We start from the raw sequence: 23,173 nt of genomic DNA, 5'->3' as shown, positions 1-23,173 counted from the left end.
AAAAGGAATGAGGTACTGATCCGTACTTCAGGAGGGATGAAGACATTAATCTCAGTGAAAGAAGATGTTGTTAGAACTCCATTTATCTGAAATGTCCAAAAGCCAGAGAGAGAGAGAAAGGAGATGAGTGGTTTCCAGAGGCTGGGGAGGAGAGAGGGTGGGGAGTGACTTCTAATGGGCACGGGGTTACTTTTGAAGGTGATGAAAATATTCTAGGATTACATAATGGGTGATGACTGCACAACTCCGTGAATAAACTAAAAACTACTGAATTGCACACTTTAAAATGGTGAATTTGGGGACGCCTGGGTGACTCGGTTGTTAAGCGTCTGCCTTCAGCTCAGGTCATGATCCCAGGGCCCTGGGATTGAGCCCCTCATTGGGCTTCCTGCTCCACAAGAAGCCTGCTTTCCCCTCTCCCTCTCCCTCTGCTTGTGTTCTCTCTCTCACTGTCTCTCTCTCTGTCAAATAAATAAATTTAGAAATCTTTAAAAAAATAATAAAATAAAATGTGAATTTTATGGTAAGTGAATTACATCTCAACTTTTAAAGAATCATAAGTGGGTCATAATTAGACTTTTAAGGAGTTACCATTCGACTTTCCAGTGGGTTCCAATTAGATTGGGGCACTAACTGGCCCATTAGTTTCCTGGGAGCACATGGGTTGGAATCAGATGACTAGAAAGTCAAACATCACTCTGCCATCTACTTGCTGTGTGAGCAGACTCAAGTTCCTTAACCTCTCTGTGCCTTACTTTTCTAGGCTATAGAACAGGAATAACAATGTCTAGCTCACAAGAATTATTGAAAGAATGCAATAAAATAATGCAGGTAAGTCCCAGAACCTGATACAGAGCTCTGTAAACAGCAGCTCCTTCTCCTGAGCAGGCCAGAAGATCCCTGGGACTTCAAGCAAAATGAAACCCTCTGCCTTGACTGAAACATCACTAGAGTCGAGCAGGCCCTGGGTACTTGCCTGTTTTGACAAAGACACTAAATAGAGCCAGAGGCCAGGATGTCGGTGCACACCATGTAAAGATATTCAAAGCTTGAAGACATAGCTCCACGCCGAAGGCTCGCCTTATAACCAGCAGTAAAGCCCCTCCACCCTCTGAGGTCCAAAGGGCCTCCTGTCCATTGCTGGCTGTGACCCTCCTCCCAACCCTTAGATAAGTGTTACTATTATTAGCCTCAATCAAGGATGAGGCAATGGGAGCGCAGAGAAACCAGAACAGGGGACAGAGCTGTGACTTGCGTCCGGATCAGCCTGTCTCCACTGTTCCTAATTCGGCTTGCAAGGCAGCTGCCCTCTCTACCCTCTGCTTCTTTGCTTGGGGCTGTCAGGTCACAGCAAGGCGGGCCACGGGCAGAGCTGGCAGGCAGTGGGCATGCGGCAAGAGGACGAGGCAGGCATCCCTGGCCATCCACTGCGACCGGATGCCAAGCATGGAGGCAGGGGGCAAGGGGCAGGGCAGTGTCATCCAAAGGGCAGCCGGAGGCTAGGGAGCCAGCAGCAGAGGGAGGGTAGAGGGGGCCAGAATTCAAGGCACATGAGGGTCAGGGGTCAAACAAGCGAGATCAATCAGAGAGAGTGTCGTCAGTTCCCCCACAGCAAGTCTTGGAGATCTGGAGGAGATGCTCTCATGCCCTTCCCAGAGAAGCCATGGTCTCTGGGCTCAGCCCGAGAAGCCTGGGGAACACGATGGCACTCCCACGGGTCTAAAGCTGCTGTGAGCACGTTACACACTCATGCATCTCACCCGGGATCTGTGCTCTTATCACCCTCTTTTCACAGACCGGGAAACTACAGCACACAAGGAAACTGTCCAGGAAGCCACAGCTTGTCGGAGGCTGAGGCGGAGCCCAGGGAGTTGGGTCCCCAGGGCTCCCACCCTTGGCATCCCTGCGCTGCCGCCCCACCCAGGAGAAGGTGGACCCCGCTACTGGAGATAGGGACCAGCCAGAGCCTAACGCCCTCCTCTCTGCCTTAAAATGCCACGTGGTCAGAGGCACTGCCTTTCGGGAGGAAAAGTCTGTTTGGCAACTACCAATTTGTAATTTGCTGATAGGATCAGAAGGTTTCCAAGAAGGAATCAGGTAGAGCCGTCTCCCAGCTGTCCATGTATCCATGTTCAAAAGAAAGTAATCTCTCTAGATTGAGCTTCCAAGAAAAATGGTTAAGTCCAAGGTGTGGCTTGTCACCCCGTGCCTCCCCCTCAACTCGTGGTAGTCACGTGGCTGCATCCAGGCCATAAATCAAAGGCCATGCTCCCCTTTCATCAGATGCCTGTAGATAATTCCCTCGTGAGTTCCCTGCTGGGGCTCAGAGGGCCACGGCCTAAAGGGTTAACATCTCATTTCCTCTGTCTTTCAAGCCTTAATCCCCATCCTGAGCTGGGTGCATTCCAAGCCCACCTGGAGCAGGTCAAGACGAGCCCCAACCCATGGCTGGCCCTTCATTTCCCCTGGCAGGAGATTAGATGGGGTGCCCATTAATCACTCATTACTTGGGTCCTCACTCCTGGCCAGCCCTCAGGCAGCCCGCCAGCTGGCAGGGAGGGTGGGGCGGGCCCTGGGCTGCGCAGGGTCACCTTCCTGCATCCAGGGCCCAGCTTTCCTGCTCTGGACCACGCCCGAGGGGAGAGGGGCCACGGGAGAATACCGCGGAGCATCACTGAAGGGACCCGATTCTGCGGGGCTCACCAGAGGGGACAGAGCTGGGTACAGTCCATTCAGTGGGAAGGTGAGGTAGAAAGAGAGGAGATGAGCAGAAAGAGGACACTCTCCCAGGACAGCTAGCCAGCAACAGGAACACACTGCCCATCTGTTTCTGAGGTTTTCCCTTGGGGAATCTCAAGGGAAGCGGGGAAGGGAGTGGGGTGGAGAGAGGATGTTGAATGGATAATTCATTACTATTACTACTACTACTACTACTAATTATGCAGCACGGGTGTTGATCTGCCATATTTGGACAATTATTCAGACACAAACCCCCTGGACTTGGGGGGCTGAGATTATATGTAGCGCACATACTGAGAGTTGCCTGCCTCCAGACCCTGACTGGGTACACAGAAGGTGAGAAAAACAGGGTGAGAACAGGCACCGAGCTCCTACTCCATGCTGGGCCTCACCCTAATGTTCAGGGGGCCTATGCACCAGTCCCCATACCAGACCCAGGTGGCTTTTGGCCATCCCTTTGTCACACGCCGCAGAAACTGTGACTTAAGGGCTTATAGAATAAAGGGGATGTGTTGCTGACCAGACCCCACTCTGGCAAGGGAGGTGTGACTTACCAGGCCAGGGAAGTGAGGGGCTGGCATGTCGTGTTCGGCCTTATGGGGGGGGTGGTCCCAGCTCATTTTTTACCTCAGAAAACCTGGGGTTCTCGAACCAACCTACCTGATCTTGCTCCCTGAGCCTTGCCCAGGCCAAGAAATATATCCACAAGGAGCCTGGTGGGGGCTGGGCTTGGGTACCTCTCAGAGAGGGGATGGGGCATGTTTACAGGACTGAACGGAAGTTTGCTTTGACTGAAACAGGGCTCTCTGTCTCCGCCTGGCTGGGGTCATGATGCATCATTGCTCACTCCTTAGAGTCAAGGTCAAGGCCTCTGTTAAAAAGGTCACCTAGGTCACCCTGTGACCTAGGATAAAGTGGCTTATCAGCTCAGCACCTGTCACCAGAACCTCACTGTGAAGGCAGCCTAAGGCAGTGGTCCTCAAACCAAGCGTGTAGAACAATCAGTTGAGGCAGTCTTTAAACAACGCCAACTCCACCCTGGCTGGCCTCCACCCTGGAATCTGGTGTCTTCCCAGCTGATGCGAATTCGGATTCCGACGTCCCACAGACAACCCTTTCAGGGGACAGTGGAAAGAGCACCTAACAGAGACCCGGGTTCTAAGACTGAGGTTCAGAACCTGAGCTGTTGACCTAAGGCAGGTAAGCTGGAGTTTTCTTCCTTGTAAAATGCGGATTATACCGTCTCCCTCACAGGTTGCTGGGAGGATTAAGGCATCCGGCAGAGCACACCCCAGTGCTCACGAAACGTGACCTGAAAGAGTTCATTGGGCCAGCGAGGTTCCAGAAACCAGAGAAGTCAGTTCTGAAGGCCTGGAGAGAGGAAAAAATGGACAACACAGGCCCAGAAGTGAGGAAGGGGTCTCAGCGTCAGCCCACAGGTGCCGCAGAGTGGGAGGTAAGTGGGGGGTCCAAAAGAGGGCAAGAGTCCACGAAGTATCCTCCAGCCAGAGAGCCTCCCCCTTCCCTGCGCCTGCCCGTGTCACACTAATAACTTCTGGCCTAACATGGCTCATCACTGTTTTCACAGAGAGGAGTCAGTAATATGGCACCCTCTCAACTAAGCAGATGTAAATAACTACCACAATTCTGCACGCACAGAAAAGGAGAGATAAAATGGGGCGGGGGGCGGGGAGGAAGAGAAGAGGAGACAGGAAGGAAGCTGGGAAGGAAGCGTCAACACAGTCATGCTGTCAAGCCAGCAAGAGCTGGCCATGGGCTGGCACCGGGCTACGCAGCCTGGAAAGGCTCAGGAAGGAGAAGCCCAGGGGCCACTCTGGAGAAACTTCAGGGGCCTGGGAGATGAGGTTAGCCCACCCTGGATGTGTCCAGGCTGTATAAGTAGTAAATGCAAAGGAGGCAGGGGAGGACTTCAGCTGGGTTCAGAGAAGACTGAGACAAGTGTGTGCAAGAGAAGCTGGGGTGTACTTTCTGGCAGAACCGAAATTCTGAGCTGCCGTTAAGCATGCGCACAAGGCCATCATAAAGACACCAGGGACATCAGGGAACAGGTGGGTGACTCTTGGGTCAGCTCTCTCCAGCCCTTCAAAACGGACTTCTCCAGTGAATTACGACAGTTCCCACTGCCCAGATGAAGACTGATCCTTGGCCTTGTCTACCACGTCTATACCAGCAACATTCATGTCGCTAGGTCTTTGCTCAAGCTCTTCCTCTGTCTGGTATGCCCTCTCTCCTCCCAGCCTTTCCCATCTCCTTGAACTCCTCCTCATGCTGCAAAGCCCAGCTGTAATTGTCCTAGCTCCTCCCGTGCAGGAAAAGACTCTCCCTCATCGGTATCCCCAAGGTTCTTCATTGTTTCGTGGTTACTTTTTTTTTTTCTTAACATCATTTCCTCTCCCGGGTGGCTATTTATCATGTGTTAGCCTGTCAACAGATCCAGGACATGGATATTGTCCTGTTCTGAGTTTAAGCCTTAGCACATGGTACCAGTCCCTGGGACACAGCAGATGCCCCAAAAATATCAGCTGGACAAGAATGAAACAGAAGTGAATCCTGGGGAGCCACTGTGATTTCTTGAGAGGAATGATGTGGCAAAATCAGAATTTTAGGAATATTAATCTGTCAGCATGAAAGAAGATGGATTGAAATGAGGAAAGTGACTCGTGGCTGGGAGTCAAGAGGGGAGAGTATTACTGTAACGTGGACATGGTTTATGGAGGGAGCAGAGGGGAGGGAGACAGGAAAATGATCCCCTGTGATATCACTGAAGAATGTGGAAGGAACTTGGTAATGAACGCGCTATAAATGTGGGGGACGGGATGGGGGCATCGAGGGCACTCAAACACTCAAGACTGCCAGCTGACTGGGAGGCAAACGGTACTGTGCGGGGGGGGGGGGGGGGGGGGAATGCCGCATGAGAAGGGGATGGGGGGGTTCGTTCCCACCACTCTTTAGAATAATTGGCTACAACACAATAAGCATTTCTAGGCAACAAAACAAAACAAACACCCCCCCCCCCCCGAAAAAGCTCTCAGTTAAAACATCCAGCCCTGATCTTACTCCCAAACTCTGGAGTGTATTTAATTTTACTCATTTTTCCCCTAGCAGCCAGTTAAAAAGATTTCTTCAGGGTAGGAGATAGTGAGATAAAAACCAGTTGGGAGATAAAAACCAATCCGAGTGCCCTCTGGGAGTTGGGCGGGGCGGGGGGTGGGGGCGGTCAGGTGAGCTCACCTGACCAGCACTCCTCTGGAGAGGCCAGCCAGGTGCCTCATTCTGTAGGGCCTCCAGGATTCTGGTCACCCGAACCCACTTCCCAGGCCGGGACCTCTGGGAAATCCCTGCTCCAGCACTGCAGAGGGTTATAGGAAAGTCCCAGGACTCCCATCTGCTTCCTCGAATAAATTCCAGGACTAGAATTTTGTTTTCTAAGGAATTCAACTATGGTGCCAACAAAAATCTGTAGGAATTGAGAAGTACCGTATTTAAATTGCGTATTTAAAATGTTTGCTTCCTTGCATATAGAGACCCAGGAAGATCTATTAAGCCCTTTATCAGTGAAGCAAAGACAGACGCAGGTAATGCAGGTTTTAAGAGCTGTGTGATCTTTTAAAAATTAGAGACTGCTACTGTGCCTTGGTACCTCCAGCTGCGAGGAAAGTCGGACAAGATGATTCCTTGGACCTCTCTCGGGTCTCCCTCCAGGTCTCCTAGTCCCAATTCCAGCAGGCATCCACAATCATTTCAGCTACCCAGGTCCACGGGGGCACAGAGGAGACTTGAAGAGACGCAAGCATGCACATTTAATAAGCAGCAGGGGAGGCTGGGGGTGGTGGGGGGGGGGGGGCGGGAGGCTGGGTGTGGACTGCTTGGGAAACACCAGACCCACAATTTCCAGACGCTAAGTGGGCCTGAGAACGCCCTGAAATCCCCTTCCCAAGTTAGGGCTGATGGTTATTTCAAAGGGGGGAAAAAAAAAAAACCCACGAACTTCCAGATCTCTGCAGCCCCAGGAGCTACTTCTGAAACAGCCAGTTCTATAAGCGCGCCAAGGACCGCAGGTAGTTGGGCTGCACTTGAAGAAGTGGCCGGAGTTGGCGGAAACAACCCATCCACTCCGGCTCCCAGAGGCGCTGGGCTGCAGCGGCTTAGCTCAGACACACACAAGGATTTGAGGCTTTCTAGAAAACGGCGTGGCCGAGGCCCCGGGCCGGGGCTCCTGCGCGCCAATCGAGACCGACCAGCTCTCCGGCCCGGGGCAGAACAGAGGCGAGGCTGCGGTCGGGGCGCACGGGCTGGGTGTGCACTCGCCGGTCCCCCTCGGCCCCGGCCCAGGGAACGCAGGGCCCCGACTACGGAACGGCCCAGGTTGGCTGTCCCTAGAGTTTCAGAGGTGGAGGGTGGAGTGGTGAGTGCTGGCGCCGGGACCAGTAAATCCCCAAGAGAAGGAAGGAAGGGAAGCGAAGCGAAAGGAATGGAAGCGAAGGGGAGGAGAGGCGGCACAGCCGTCGGCACGGACCTAGCGCGCGCTGGCTCCCCAAACCCGGCGTCGGCGCAGCCCCGCGGCGCCCCGGACACACCCACTGCGCCCCATCGCCTGCGCCTTCGAGTCCTGCGGTCCCAGAGCGGGCCCGAGAGGAGGGCAGCGGCCCGGCCGGGTCGGGGCCGCGCGAACGGGGCGCAGGGGGCGCGGGGCGCGCGGCGCGGGCGGCTCTGCTCACCTGGCGGTCCGCGTCCCGGATCGGCCGGCGGCCGCCTCGCCTCGCCCCCGCGTGCTTCCCGGCGCCCGGCAGCCCGGAGCACGCCGCATGGACGGCCGCCGCCGCCGCCCCGCGCCCGCCCTGCACGGGCTCCCACTGCGCCCCGCTTCGGCGTCGGGCTGAGCAGGCGGCCAGAAGCTCGGGTGCGCGCGGAAAGCTGTAGCTCGGAGTTTGCGATCGGGAGAACCGGGATCCGCGCTCCTTCGGTCCCTCCTCCCTCCCCCACTCGCGGCCTCCCGCTGTCATCTGGAGCCGCTCCTGTCGCCCCCTGGCGGCCGCCTCGGGAAGGACCGGCCCCCACTCCACCCCCGCGACCCACGGAGGGGCCCCTCGCAAACAGGAGCGGGACTGAGCCCTGGGTACCGGGACAACGGACATCATCCCATAAAGAGGAGGGCGGTCTAGACGGGAGGGTGGCGAGAGCGGAGTGAAGCGTGGTCCGGATGGGCCAGGACCCGCTGGGGGAGAGGAAAAAGGGCTGAGACCGGAAGGTAAAAGACGGGCAGATAGTGGAAGGCCTTGAATTACGGGTTCATCTTATCCTGGTTTGTGGGACCCCCTGAATGACTGAGGTCCAAGAGGGGCAGGCGCATTCTTGTGTTCGGAACAGTCATTCCGGCTGCAACAGGACCGGGCTGAAGCAGGCATCCGGCAAGGAGAATACCGTTGTAAACCAGAGCAGGGAAGAGGGCAGGGCTGGAAGGATGGGGAGAGAGGAGCCCTCCTCTAAAGGGCGTAGAGGTCACCCTCACTTGCCCACTCAAGTACAAGGTAAGACTCACTGGGCTCCCAAAGGCAATGGAAAAGGACCAGAGCACTCAAGTTCTCAAGGGGCATGAGGTAGACATGAAACACAGTCCGGAGCGATTCAGCATTGTTTCCTGTCTTATGCAAGTTACCGGGGCGGGAAGGAAAAAGCCTGCGGCAAACCACCACCACCACCATCATCAAACTTTGGTCTGTATATCCAAACCCTTCCTCTTACTAATTGGGCAGATTGTCCCAGTGAGGGCATGAGTAAAGCTGGTTAAAGGCAGGAAGAGGGCTGGAGCCCCGCTTCTTGGTTCCTAACGCAGTGCTCTATTCCTTACATTCAAACCGATGATTACAGCTGGTGAGGTGGAAGTAGTGAAAATGTGCCCCCTCTCCCAGGAGGGGTGGGATGACCTCAAACATTTGAAGAGGCTGTCCAGCTGTAGGCAGTCTCCCTCAGAACGCGTCAGCCTGCTTGTTGATCCTGCCTTTAAAAACTTCTGCCCGTGCAGGTACACAGTGGGACCTTGAAGGTGGCTGCAGAGGGCAAGCTCGAGAACCAACTCTGAGCACCTGCTACTGGCCAGGAGCCTGGACAGAGCCAGTTCTGACTGATCCACACTGGTTCCAATGGGAGGAAATAACTCCACACATGATCAAACCCATTTTGACTGGAGGCACCTGGTGTTCTCTTTATTTAAAGCCCCAGCGACTTCCTTGAATTAAATTAATCTGGGGGTCACAGGACCCATAGGTCCAGATTAAGGGGATCTGACAGCTCTAGTAAATTCTGACCAGTTTAAAATTATTTAAAATGATAGAACATTTATACAACATTGGAATGTACTGGAATTATGGATTGGGACCCTACCGCCCCATTAGTAAAAGTGAAATGTACTTAGTGTCAATGAATTGTACACCTAAACATGGTGGAAAGGGTCATTTTTATGCACTGCATATTTTACCACAATTTAAACAAAGAAAACAAAACTGATCAAATTTGCTCAAATTGGATGGATTCATTAATTCATTTAAAAGATGTATACTGAGGGCTACAGATGAGATGAAGGAATGTTCCAGTCCAAAAGAAGCTTGGAGTCGGGTGGGAAAGGTGTTGTACAGTCAAGAAATCATACCAGCAGGTGGTGTCATTGGGGGATATACAGCAGTAGCTGAAGACTCCAGGGAGGGGAGCAGGAGTCTAGGACGTTCTGTTTGAGCTGAGCCATCAAGGACAAGGGGAGTTCTTCAGGCAGGGCCTGTTATAAACAGGCCGTAAGAGCAAGGATATGGATTTTGTAAAAACAAGCTTTAGATTTACGGACGAATTGCAAGAACAGTACAAGGAATTCCCTCGTATCTTCCTCTTCCCTTACCGTCAACATCTTGCAAAACCAAATGCATTCTTGTTGACCAGACTTGAGCCAACTGACCTAGGCTGCTGCTTCAGAACCCGTTCCGGTCCACTTCAGACGTGGTCAGATTGTAGTGACCGCATTCCGCTTACCTGTCACAAAATGTTCTCTTTCTTTATTTCTTATAGACATTTTTAAATTAATTAATTTATTTATTTGAGAAAGGTAGAGAGAACACACTCGAGTTGGGGGAGGGGCAGAAGGAGAGCATCCTCAAGCAGACCCTGCACTGAGCATTGAACCCAACGTGGGGCTCCATCCCGGGACCCTGATCATGACCTGAGCCTAAATCAAGAGTCGAACACTTAACTGACTGAACCACCCAGGCACCCCAAATGTTCTCTTTATTTAAAGTCAAGGCTATACTGTGAAATCCAATCTCATTTTAAACAAAGAAATATTTACATTATATATAGGCACCAAGGAATATTAATTATGCTACAAGAGCAGTTTTTCATCTTTCAGTCCTATTGTATTTCTACTTTTATCCGAGTTTGTATGTATGTGTAAATCAGACTGACAGGATTTGGTCCTTCCCTATGAGATAAGCTACTAACCCTTACCGACAGAGGGCAAAGAAGAGTAGGCATCTCAAGTTAGAAGGGGTCATCTAGGGCGCCTGGGTGGCTCAGTGGGTTAAAGCCTCTGCCTTCTGCTCAGGTCATGATCCCAGAGTCCTGGGATCGAGCCCCGCATCAGGCTCTCTGCTCAGCGGGAGCCTGCTTCCTCCTCTCTCTCTGCCTGCCTCTCTGCCTACTTGTGATCTGTCTGTCAAATAAATAAATAAAATCTTAAAAAAAAAAAAAAAGAAGAAGAGGTCATCTAGCCCCAGCGACTTCCTGGCATGCCAGTATCTTCCACATACGACATCTTGGAGCAGGAGTTGTTAGTGACCCTCTTGCGTATCTGCAATGACAAGGTGCTCACTACCACATAAACTAGCTCATACTGTTGTTGGAAGCTCTCTGTTAGAAAGGCCCCTTTTCATTTTGAACTGAAACCATTCCCTGTAACTACTGCCCTGACCTCCTGAAATGACAGACAAAAAATGTGACTCTTCAGTCATGTATCAGCTCTGCGATAGGTAGGACAGTCCTAGCTTATACGTGTGGTCTTGGTGTGATTCTCCATTAATGACTAATAGTGCCCCTTCACTCCATTGACTGTCTCAGTTGTGATGAGAGACGCTCGGGTCATCCCTACAGAGGACGGGCACTGCCCCACCCCGCTGAGCGTGCCCCCTGCCTACAGCCGCACCCTGGGTGGTCAGCCATTCCTCCAGCAAAGCGCTGGCACATGGGAAAGTCTCCCGAATGCTCGAGGCAGAACAGCCTCCTGCTGAGAGCCACTTCCTGGGACTTCAGAGCTTGGGGAACCGGAGTAAGAGCAAAGTATGAACAGATTCCAGGACGGTAACTCAGATAAGCAAACCTTTGTGCCGGCCACGTATGAGTATAACAGCTTCTGTACTTTACTAATAGGCACCGACCACGAATCCTTTCACCAGCAGAACATTTCTTGGGGCTAAAATTCCAAAAATTACACTTTGAAAAACACTGTTTTACGCTCTTTTGACAAACACGAGTGTTTTCATCCTAATGGCATTTCAGGGGGTTGTGTCCCGGCAGGGAAGGAAACCCTTGTATTATCCCTCCTTTGTTAACACTGGGAGGTGGGAGGCAAATAGACACATATTCAAACCCCTAATTTCAGGCTCCAGGAGGTTCCAGGATCCATCACAATGCCTATAAAGTTGTTCCTTTTATTTTCTGGGTTGTATACCTTTGCAGACTGTAAAGTCAAGGCAAGCTTGTGCCCAGCAAAAAAATAAGGAAATAAAGGAAACACAAAAACACAACACAACACAACACAACGTGTCATCTGTGGTTTTAAGCTGTATCTAAGTGCCTCGAGAATGGAGGAAGGAGCCTTTCCTCCCCTGCTCTCCTCCTTAAGTCACTCCATTCTCTTCTCCCTCTGGGGGATCTGGGATGTCAGCCTAAAACCACATCCCAAGTTCTCATGTCCCTGGCCTGGGGCTGCCTCACTACTTGACCTGCAGTCCACAGCCGTGCTGTGGGCACCAGCTTGGAGGACAGAAGCAAAATGGCTTCTATATGGCACATCAAGTTTCCCTACCCAGCGTCAGAGTCGACAGCCCCATTTCAGATGACCTCATTCTTGTTCCCTCTCTCCCTTCGCCCTTATCCCTTCCTGCCCCATGTCTGGTCAGAAGAGATAGGAAACTTCGTGTTACCTGGTACAAGACGACTTTTGGAATCCCAAATATTCAGATTATTTCTCCTTTCCCTCTTGGAGAGTGATAATACTCACAGCTCGAAGGCATCACCAGGACGGAAGCTTCTTCTCTCCAGGAGCGGCAACGCTGAGCAAGAAAGAGAGTGGACCTCACAGCTCACAGGTTCAAGGGTTCCCTCTCTCCTTCTGGCACCGGTCACCTAGATGAAGATAATTACTATTTACGGATGAAAACCATGTGCCAGCGCCTCCTCTCAAAGACGATCGATCATCCTTTAATTCATCCACCTGCCCTATATTGATGGAAGCTGACAATGAATGATTGCAGGGAGGATGAGAAAAGTCAGCCCAAGTAAAAAGAGAAGAGACTGTTCTAGACAGAAGGACGCACATTTGCAAAGGCCCCGGGAGAGGGTTGACACACACAAGGAGCAGAAGGAAGGGGAGTGTGGGTAGGACTCAGAACCCAAGAGAAAGGAGGGATGTGGGGCGGGGATGGGTTGAAGTCTGACTGTGCCGAGCCTTGCAGGCATGGTTCATAATCCCTTGACCACCACAAAGGCCCAGGGGTGTCCCATCAGAACAGATACAAGGAGTGGGGTCCTAGAGCCCACTGCTGCCCTAGATGCTGGACTGGGAGAGTCCAGGGTTTCCAGAGTGGAAGAAGGCAGGGGACAGCTTTGGGTAGTGGCTATTATGCAGCTAATACAGAAGTATATCATTTTGTAAATGATATTGCAAGTAGCCATTTTTGTAAGTTGGGTTATTTGCAAATGAGCAAGAGGAAGCTTCTAGGGGGCGTTAAGCAGGGGTTGACATGATCAGATCTGTGCTTATCCAAAGGGAGAGGGAGGGGAAATCCACTTTGTTATTAAAAAAAAAAAAAAAAGGTAAGGCAAAAACATCATTCCATAATTCTTTTGTAATGAAAAAAATAAATGCAAAATAGAACAAATCCATCATCTTAAAGGAATGCCCTGTGTCTGCCTTCCCCTGTTTCCTGGGAGACTCTCCTAATAAGGTCTTGTCCTTCACCCATGGCCCATGCTGACCTTGGGACCAGTGCTGCAAGGCTCCCAGATGGCCTGGGGGTGAGGAGTCTCTCTCGGTGCAGGAAGCCGCTTCTCTGTTTGAGGCTAATCAGCTTACACTGTGCCTGAAATCGCTGTCACCTTGGCCTCCCTGGCAATTCTCCCTCTCTAGCCAACTGGCTTTCTTGTTGAATTAATTAATTTGTATAAAGTCTTAGAGATACTGCATAGCTGGCAAACACTGGCCAGATATGGTTTGTATAGAAACCCAGGCCACTACAGGTTCACAAAGCCAGTCTCCAAGTTCATTGTTTTATCTTGCCTACTTACTTTCATCCTGCCTCTCTCCAGTATACAGAGGCCTACTGGGTGCCAAGTGTGACATCATGCCAAGATGTTCATCGCTCCTATGTTCCTTTTTTTTTTTTTTTAACTTTGATGTTTCCTGTGCCACTGTTCTCTGTATGATAGGGTCTTCTATCTGCAAGGAGCAGTTCCAAGTAGTAAAAGCAAGCAGTCAGCCCCCCAAATTCTGTACCAGCACTACCCACTAGCCACATCACATAGGAATCACCAACCTGAGACCTGTAGTCACCTTGTCTATAAAATGGGAAGAACATATTTCTATGTTGGAAGAAAAGGGGACTGCCTCACCCCAAGTCTTGAAGCCTCTTCCAGCTCTCAGATCTATGATTCTCCTCAGAAACCCTGCAACGGGGAAATTATGTGGCTCATTTCGGATCCATCTGGGAAAAGATGACATACACAGAGAAGTATGTGACTTCTTTTTTTCAAATTTCAAGCTGCATTTGAAATGGTTTCTTTCATTTCCACCCCTCGTAAGTCCACGGATGGAGGAAACTAGGGATCTCGTGACTTCAGAAACAGCCATCATGACCGCTAACATCATCTAGAGTTCCAAAACTCATACACACTGAAGCTGAAAATTTCAGGGCCTACGCAAAGCGTATTTAATCTAATCGAGTGGTGTTTTTTCCTTTTTTGGGGTTAAAGCAAGAAGACTGCTAAGTCTCCTTCCTGGGCTTGTGCGGAGGCTCGGCCCAGCCATATGGACATGAGTTTCTACTGCTACCTATGACTCTTTCTAGAACTTTTCCATCCATGGATTTCAGCTTTGTTCAGGAAGAGTTCTGGGACCAGAGAAGCACTTCTTCTGAAGTGTTTGGAAGACTGCCGCCTCCAGGGACCAGCGGCCTGGGGGGTTAGTTACTGCCTTACCTCTTAGGTCTTGTATCCATCACAGAGAAAACCACGTGAAGGCGCCGGTCTTTAGACAAGGCAGAGCTCCCCCTGCATCAGCTGGGATATCTAAGGACACGGTTCCCGGGAGCTGGGGGGCAATGGAAGTCTCCAGTGTGGAGGGGCCAGGAAACTGACTTACGGGTCAGAAAAAAGTAATAACAGCTCGTTTTAATCTGGTTTAGTCACTTAACCTGTCTGTGCCTCAGGTTCCTCATTTGCAGAATGGGACTAAACATTCGCTGTTGACTCCTCTCAAGTGGGGAAATGAGTACGTTTGGTTTTTTTTTTTTGTTGTTGTTTTTTTTGTTTTTTTTTTTAATTTTTTTATTTATTTGACAGACAGATCACAAGTAGGCAGAGAGGCAGGCAGAGAGAGACAGGAGGAGGCAGGCTCCCTGCAGAGCAGAGAGCCCGATGCGGGACTCGATCCCAAGACCCTGAGATCATGACCTGAGCCGAAGGCAGAGGCTTCAACCACTGAGCCACCCAGGCGCCCCAGTACGTTTGGTTTTTTTTAAGATTTTATTTATTCATGAGAGACAGAAAGACAGAGACAGAGAGAGAGAGAGAGAGGCAGAGGCAGAGGGAAGAAGCAGGCTCCCCGCAGAGACGGGAGCCGGACACAGGGCTCGATCCCAGGACCCTGAGATCATGACCTGAGCTAAAGGCAGACACATAACTGACTGAGCCACCCAGGTACCCCCGGGTTTGGGAGTACCCTCGTGCCATCTACCTTCCCCTGTGTAATTGTTCTGTCCCTTTTTCCTGGCTAGCTGTATTGCCGTTCTTCCCCTGTCATGGGAACATTCCAAAGGATGGATGGAAGGTTACGGGATCAAGCAGGGACCAAACATAAGCAAGAACAAGCATGTAGATTAAGAGAAAAACTTCTTCTGACCCAGTTCTATGAGTGGAAAATACCACGCAGTCAGAAAAAAAACCAAATCACCCTGACATGCAATTAGATATTGTGGTGCAGGTCTGAGGTCAACCCAAAGGGCTTTTTTGGGTTTTTTTCTTTTTCTGTTTTTCTTTTTCTTTTCTTCTTTTTCTTCCTTTCTTTCTTTCTTTCTTCTTCTTCTTCTTCTTCTTCTTCTTCTTCTTCTTCTTCTTCTTCTTCTTCTTCTCCTTCTTCTTTTTTTTTTACAGGTTGTTTCAAGAAGAGAGAGAGAAAAGAAACACATTTTCACAAGATTAACTTTAATTGGGTCAAACTTTTTACTTGTCAGCATCTGAAGTTCCCTTGAAGCTAATAAGAACCATCTTCTGGGTGACGGTTTCATGAAGAGGGGACATCTGACTAATGGAAGATGTGGAGGTTTTATAGTTAAACAAGCACGCACCTGGATCCTTGCTCTGCTAACTTATTAACTGTGTGACTCTGGAAAAATGACTTAATGGAGTCTGAGTGTTTTGACTCCTAAGTGGAGATAATAATTCTTAAGGGCACGGTTTGGGTAGTCATTACTGAGATCCACCATTTCCCCCTCGGGGGTGGGGGGAGAGAGAATTTAACTTCTCTGTCCCCTTGCCCTACAGCTAAGCGTGGCCATGTAATTTGCTTTGGTCATTGGAATGTGACTTCTCTTTCTAAAAATTCAAAGGGCCGGGGGAGAAGGGAGGGAGGAGAAGGAGGAAAGAAGGAGTGAAGGGAGGGAAGAAGGGCTAACAGATGCTTTAAGTCTTAGTGTACAAATCACGTTCCCTTCCCACTGGTGGTGTGATCGTGGAAACCGTTGTTAAGATGTGGCCTTGGTTAGCCTGGGTCTCAGAGGTCTCTGCGGGGCAAAGTACCCACCACCCCTTACTGTGTAAGCATCTGTAGCATCTTTTGTTGTGCTAAGCCACTGAGATATAGGCTTATTACTGCAGCAAAACCTAGCACACTGTGATTGATGCAGTGGTTGTTACAATAAAATATGATGGTGTTTGCAAATACAATACAACGTGGCAATGGCCAAGTGCTTGAACAGCTATTACTTTGCCGTACAGAGGTAATTGTGCTGATTAGGAGGCCCAAGCAAATTCTTGCACGGGTCAGGCAGCCACAGAAGTCTTCAGTTTCACCCCAGGTTGTCTCCATCAGGGGCTGGAATCAGGAAGACCCTGAACAGTCTGCCATGGTGACCAAAATACCTTTGCCTTTGAATGAGCTCCAGATAGAGGGCCCCGAAAGCAGGTTGCTTAGGGAGAATTCACACCTCCGTACACGTCCCTGCCTCTCCTCTCTTGCCATGCCGGCTCTCCTTCCCTCCCACAATCACTTTCTTCCTCATACCTTCCACAGTAACTTCCTGGGGAGTGATTCTTTATGCCACCCAAATATGACCTCTGACCCTCAACTTCAGGTTCCCATGTCCTAGATATTTTGGCAGGCTCTTCCCATCGGTGCATTATGGACAGAACACAGAACATATCCACTCCCCTCCCGCCACATGAACCCCTGATTCCCATTCTGCATTCCATGTCTGGGTGAAACCACCCCTCCCAGTCATTCAAGCTCAAAATCTCAGAGTTCTTATGGTCTTCTCAGAGCATTTTTTCCCCCTCATTAATGTGAAAGGGGAGGATGCAAACAAGAAAACCACTGGAAGTATTGTGTAAGCCTAATGAGGTTGTGGTTCAATCTTAGTGTGAATGTGTTCCTTTGAGAATTTGTCTTTGGGAAAAATGCCTCTAATTATAGATTCAGAAAATAGGATGTGGACAGCTTAACTCTTTTAGGTCATAACAAAGAACTATTACTGAAATTTTTTAAATGTAACTTTTTTTTTTTTTTGCAATAAATGCCATATGTAAAGGTAACATTTTTCACATAGCCAATGATCAGTGATTGAAGAAGCAAAAGGAGACACTGATTCCAGAAAAAGTAAAATAAGGGAAGACACAACTATAAATCCTGGGCAGAACAGATGGAGCAGGTGTCTGAGGATTCCAAAGCATAGACAGTGGCAGGCAGGTCAGGGAAAGAGACCAGAATGCAAAGTTCCACTAAACCAGCAGTAAGTTTGCCATTTTTCTTTTCCTCCAGTGTTAGCCAGCCTGAACTCAAAGGCAGTCAGAAACTTACATGTGTGCTCCAGAGGCAAACAGACAGCGCTCCAAGAGAAGTCCTCTCTTTCCAGTTCAAGAAACAAGGAAGGGAATTCCTAAGAGCCGAGAAAGGGGAGGAATTCTCTGGGTTTTATTTCTTTTTTTCCAGTCTTTCCCACAGGCAATATTGTGACAGCAATGGGGGTGGGGATGGTAGTGGCAATGGGCAGGCACCTAATGGGGGAACTTTTCTATTTGAGCAAAGGAAAAGTGAGCATAGGAATGTGCAGCAAAGCTCCATTCCTTTTTTTCCCACTCTGTCTTCCTGCCCCTTGGCTCTAGACACAGAAACAGTTACAGGAAGCATGTGGCAGAGCGAGGAAACTAAATCCCAAGCTTGCTGGCTGGAGGGCTGAGTGGAGGCTCCATGGAGCCAGTGTTTCAGAGATCATGAAGAATGGAGAGATTAAGAAAGAAATCCCACATACTGATGGATGAACTCTGGGCTCCCCTCCAAGCTACACATGTGTGAATCTGACCCTAAACAGCATACCACACAGGTTCCAAGGACTGAACTAGAGGGGATACCATGATCCAGGTTCAAGACCGGCCACTGGGTGGCGCACACACAGGACTCATCTGAATGGCACTGCCCTTTAAAAACAGAACTGACTTTGGAACCAGAGCCCACAGAGGAATGTTGGAACTTACAGCCAGAATAGAACCTGGTCCATAGCCTGCTTAGAAAAAAAATAAATAAAATAATGTTCCTTTTAGGACTTAAACCAAAGTCAGAGTCTCATAATATAATATTCAAAAGGTCCAGGATATAAACTAAAATCACTCACCATATAAAGAACCATGAAATTCTCAACTGACAAGGAAAAAGACAAAGAACAGATGTCAAACCCGAGAAGAATTTTAAAGTAGTGATTATAACCATGCTCCAAGAAATAAGGACAAGCACTCTTGAAACAAATGGAAAAATAGAAAGTCTCTGAAAAAATATATATATACACACACACCAAAGGAAATTTCAGAACTGAACAGTATGATAATTGAAATAAAGTCAGTGAATAGAAATAACTTAAGGGTAAGTCAATAAAAATTATCTAATCTGAACAACAGAGGAAAAAATTGAAAAAAAAAAAACATCTAATAGTGCCTCAGGGATCCCTCGAAAAATACCAAAATTTTTAATATTTTTGTTATTAGACTCCCAGAAGGAAAGAAGAAAGAGCGTAGAATGGGAACAAATATCTTCAGAAATTATGGTAGAAAAACTTACACATTTCACAGAAGACATAAACATACAGATTGAAGCAATTCATTGAACTCCAAACAAGATAAAATCAAAGAAAACTACAAATCATAACCAAACTGGTGAAAGAAAAGACAAAGAAAAAAATCCTGAAAGCAACCAAAGACAAATGATGTATCGCATGCAGGGAAACAAAGGCTCACATGAATGTTCATTTCTTATCAGAAATCATGGAAACTGGAAGGAAGTCGGAGAACATTTTAAAGGGATGAGAGAAGAGAATTGTCAGCCCAGAATTCTATATCCAGTGAAAATATCCTTCAGGAATGAAGATGAAATAAACAGATTCTCAGTTAAAGGAAAAGGAAGGGAATTCACTGTCACCAGAACTATTCTTTAAGAAATGGTAATGAAATTCTTGGAAATGGGAAATTATAGCAGAGGAAAATCTGTAACAACAATAATGAAGGCAGAGCAACTGAAATGGCAAATATCTGGGGACTATAATAGAATTTAAGTTCTTTAAAATATATATGACATATGACAGTTGAAAGCAAAAGTTATAACACTGATGGAGTTGTCAATGGATATAGATGTAATACTATGATAAGGGCAACAGGAAAGGGGAAGCCAGAGGCACTTATATGATGATAAAATTTTTATAATTCACTTGAAATTGTAGAATAGAATTCTTCATAGGCTATGAAAAGTTAAGTATATATATTGTAATTCTAGTACAACTACTAAAAATGTTTCCTTCCAAGAGTTATGGTAAATATCTCAATAGAAAATTAAAACAGAATACAAAAAATATTTGAGTAATGAGAGAAAAGATAGGAAAGGGAAAATGAAAAACAGGGAACAAAATGGTGATTTAAGTACAAACTCTCAGTTCTTCCATTAAATGTAAATAGTGTAAACACATATACCAGTTATTCGTTGCAGTTAAACAAATTGCCATAAAATTACCTTAAAACGATATTATATCACAGTTTCTGTGGATCAAGAGTCCAGCCAGGCATGGCTTAACTAGATTAAGACCTCTGCATCAGGGGCTCTCACGGAACTTCAATGAAGGTGTTGGTCAGGGCTGTAGTCTCATATGAAGTTTTGACTGGGGAGGGATCCACTTCCAAGCCCACTTACAGGGTTGTTGGGATGATTTGATTTCTTTGGGGCTGGTGGACTGAGGGCCTCAGTTTTCAGCTGGTTGTTGACTGACAGCTACCCTCAGTTCCTTGCCATGTGAGTCTCCCCAGCCTGGCAACCTCCTTCACCAAAGACAGCAAGGGAATGAGTCTTTCAAGATGGAAGTTATAATCTTAGGTAATGTAATCAAGGAAGTGACATCCTGTCACCTTTGCCACATTATATTGGTTAGGAGCAACTCAGAGGATCTGCCCACACTTCAGCAGAGGGGACTAAGCAAGGACATAAATTCAAGAGACAGAGATCACTGAGGACCATTTTAGAGTGTGTCCATCAGGCTTCCCCTTTAATAATAAAAATAAGACACAACTATATATTGCATATAAGTATATTGATAAAGGTACGTTCAAAATAAAAATATGGAAAAAAGATAAACCATGCAAACACTAATCAAAAGAAACCTAGAATGGCTATTTTCATATTAAAGTAGACTTCAGAACAAGGAAAATTACCAGGGATAAAGAGGAGACACTGCATAATGATAAAAGAGTCAGTTCACCAAAGAGGCAGCAATCCTCAATGCGTATGTACCCAAGAGCAGAATTTCAGAATACAAAACCAAAAACTGATAGAAATGGAGAAAAGACAAATCCAGTTAAAGGTGAAGACTTCAAAACTCCTCTCTCAGTAATTGATAGTATAAATAGAAAGAAAATCAGCAAAGATGTAGAAGAAATGTACAACACACCAACCAAAATCTAATTGCTATTTATAGAGCACTCCACCCAACAGCAGGATACACATTCCTTTCAAAGACACATGGAGCATGTTGGAGCTCCTGATGCACAAACAGTTCTTCCCAAAGGGAACCAGAGAAATAGAGAAGTGGCAGGTGAAGGAGGTGCAGAAAGGGAAAGGCTTTCTCTTACTTTACCATCGAGCCTCCTAGGGAACATCGTGGGTCCATGGTCAGTGCAAACTTAGAAATCAAAGGGCAATTCTCACTTTGATCCAATTTAATTCAGCAGCTTAAACAATTGAGAACAAATTTCATTTGCATAGAACTGTTCAAACAAGTTTGATCTGATCAGACCTGGTGTGTGGACTTCTAGGTGTCCAGTTTTGAAACACAAGTTCCAACATTTTCTTTGTCTGGGAAATATATTTGTTTTAAACGTGGTTCACATAAATTACCTTTTCACTTCAGTTTTCCCGTTCAATGCAGTACAACTTGTATTCTCATTCATTCTCTACGTCTTCCCTTTCTGCTTCTGTATTGGTTTGCCATTTGGATAAATAAGTATGATTATGCATCAGCTTAGCGTCATGCATGTAGGCAGTCAACACAGTTTTGAATTCATTCATATTTGCACTGTTCCTCGGTCAGGAAGTCTGTAACTAAGCAAAACTGTCAAATATCCCTATATCAAGTTAGGATTTAATTCAGAAATTCTTTGAAGAAAAAAATATGGAAGTATTTTTACTGGAGAGTTATAATCAGATTTTGGAAGGATGGTTAGCTGTTCAATACAGTCAACATATTTTCTATAGAAACAGCACCACCTGGGACAGAGCCCTCACAGAGCAGGGGAAATTTTGTCTCTTGGAAAATGTCTTATTGTGGATCTGGCTTCTCAGTAATTATTTTTAATAAAGTAATTCAAATCTTAGTGTTGTCCCCATGAAAAAGTGAGATTTCCAAAAAAAAAAAAAAAAGAGAGAGAGAGAGAGAGAATGTTGTAAGAATGTTGATGCCCGGTCACGTACAGTAGCCCACCCCTTATCCACAGGGGTATGTTCCAAGAAATTCCAGGGAATGCCTGAAATAGTAGTAATGAATTCTAAATATATTGTTTTTTCCTATACATACATATAATATAGTTTAATTTGTAAATTAGGAACATGAGATGAACAATGATAATTAATAATAGAAGAGCTGTAACAATATAGTATAATAAAAGTTATATGAATGTGGTTTCTCTCTCAAAATATTGTACCATAAACTCACCCTTATGATGTGAGATGATAAAAGCCTCTATGATGACATAAAGTGAGGTGAATGACAGATGTTGTGACACAGCATTTGGTTGCTATTGACCTTCTGACCTACATTAGAGGACGGTCATCCGCTTCCGGACCACAGGTGACCATGAGTAATGGAAAGCGAAACCAGGGGTGGTAGAGGCGAGGGAGGGGGGTGAGTTCACTCCCACCAATGGACTCTCATCTCTAGATAATCAGAAAAAAAAAATGGTTTTGTTTTGTTTTTGCAAAGGAAGTGCCCCAGTTTGATTAATCTGAGACACTCAACAGTGTAAGAAATCATTTTAATGATATGAGTAAGCTATAGACCAAAGAACGTTACAAATAACATGCTGAATCAGTAAAGAGTTTTCTTTGGATTTTGAAAAAAATAGATACCTTTTAATGATCTACATAAGCAAAACATAAATAAGATATAATGGATAACGACATCTATAACTATGACCATCTCTCTTTTTCTCCTCAATAAATAGTTAATATATTTTTGAAGCCATCTGGCAATGCTGCCAGACTGATCTGGTTTAAACTGGCCAAAGCTGGTTTTAATCAGCAAATGCAAAACTATTCACATAAGATCCAGTTTGAACTAGGCTACATTGACAAATGTGACTTTAAACTGGTTTGATTTAGTTAGACTCCCTTTGCTAAGAATCATTAATCTCTCTGCCAAGAATCATTTTATACCATTTTCCCCTAATATGAAACAGTATCACCTGGCTGAATCCCCTTTCCTCCTTCTGACCCATGTGATTCATGTTGGTCTGACCCAGTAAGGACAAGTGGGAACCAGGCTTATCTGGTCTCAATCAGCATGAATTGCTCTCAATTTGATTTGTTCCAAGTTGGAATGTTTTATTCTACTTGAGCTGGCCTTATCCAATTTGATCTAGGAAGGTTGGATTTGACCTGTTTAGAACAAGTTAAAAACTGACTTTAACCAACTTGGAATCCATTTGCTACTATGATAGCTGGTTTCCCTTGGAAACCTGACATTCAGAAATGGCTTAGCTAGTGCGAGCCTACTGTGAACCATACTGACCCAGATGAAGTCAATTAGAATTCTTCTGTGTGATCTGATACACTTAAAGAAAGTGGGAATGGTAGAAATCCAGGTTTCACAGGTTAGGGAGAAAGCAGGGCAGGGGCGGGGGTGGGGAATGGACGGTGCAATTCTTAAACTCTTCAAGATATAGGTCAAATGGAGAGTCAGGGTCAAGAAATTATTATTATTATTATTTTTAAAGATTTTTTAAAAATTATTTGACAGACAGAGATCACAAGTAGACAGAGAGGCAGACAGAGAGAAGTGGGGGAAGCAGGCTCCCTGCTGAGCAGAGAGCCCGATGCAGGGCTTGATTCCAGGACCCTAAGATCACAAGGAGCCAAAGGCAGAGGCTTAACCCACTGAGCCACCCAGGCGCCCAAGAAGTTATTATTTTTTAAACTATG

The 23,173-nt window shown here is 47.1% G+C and overlaps 1 protein-coding gene across 1 annotated transcript in view; it reads right to left on the bottom strand.

Moving 5' to 3' along the window:
* The window catches only part of THSD4 (thrombospondin type 1 domain containing 4), a 582,110-nt gene extending 574,377 nt beyond the window's left edge, over positions 1-7,733 (bottom strand). The window contains exon 1 of the mRNA XM_047736180.1: positions 7,479-7,733. The gene's annotated coding sequence lies outside the window, so the exon portion shown is untranslated. The remainder of the gene's footprint in view (positions 1-7,478) is intronic.
* Between the last annotated feature and the right edge of the window lie 15,440 nt (positions 7,734-23,173).

This window comes from Lutra lutra, chromosome 7 (assembly GCF_902655055.1).
Source record: "Lutra lutra chromosome 7, mLutLut1.2, whole genome shotgun sequence".
NCBI classification, from domain to species: domain Eukaryota; kingdom Metazoa; phylum Chordata; class Mammalia; order Carnivora; family Mustelidae; genus Lutra; species Lutra lutra.
Note: the sequence above shows the minus strand (reverse complement) of the source record. Positions and strands in the feature narration are given on the sequence as shown.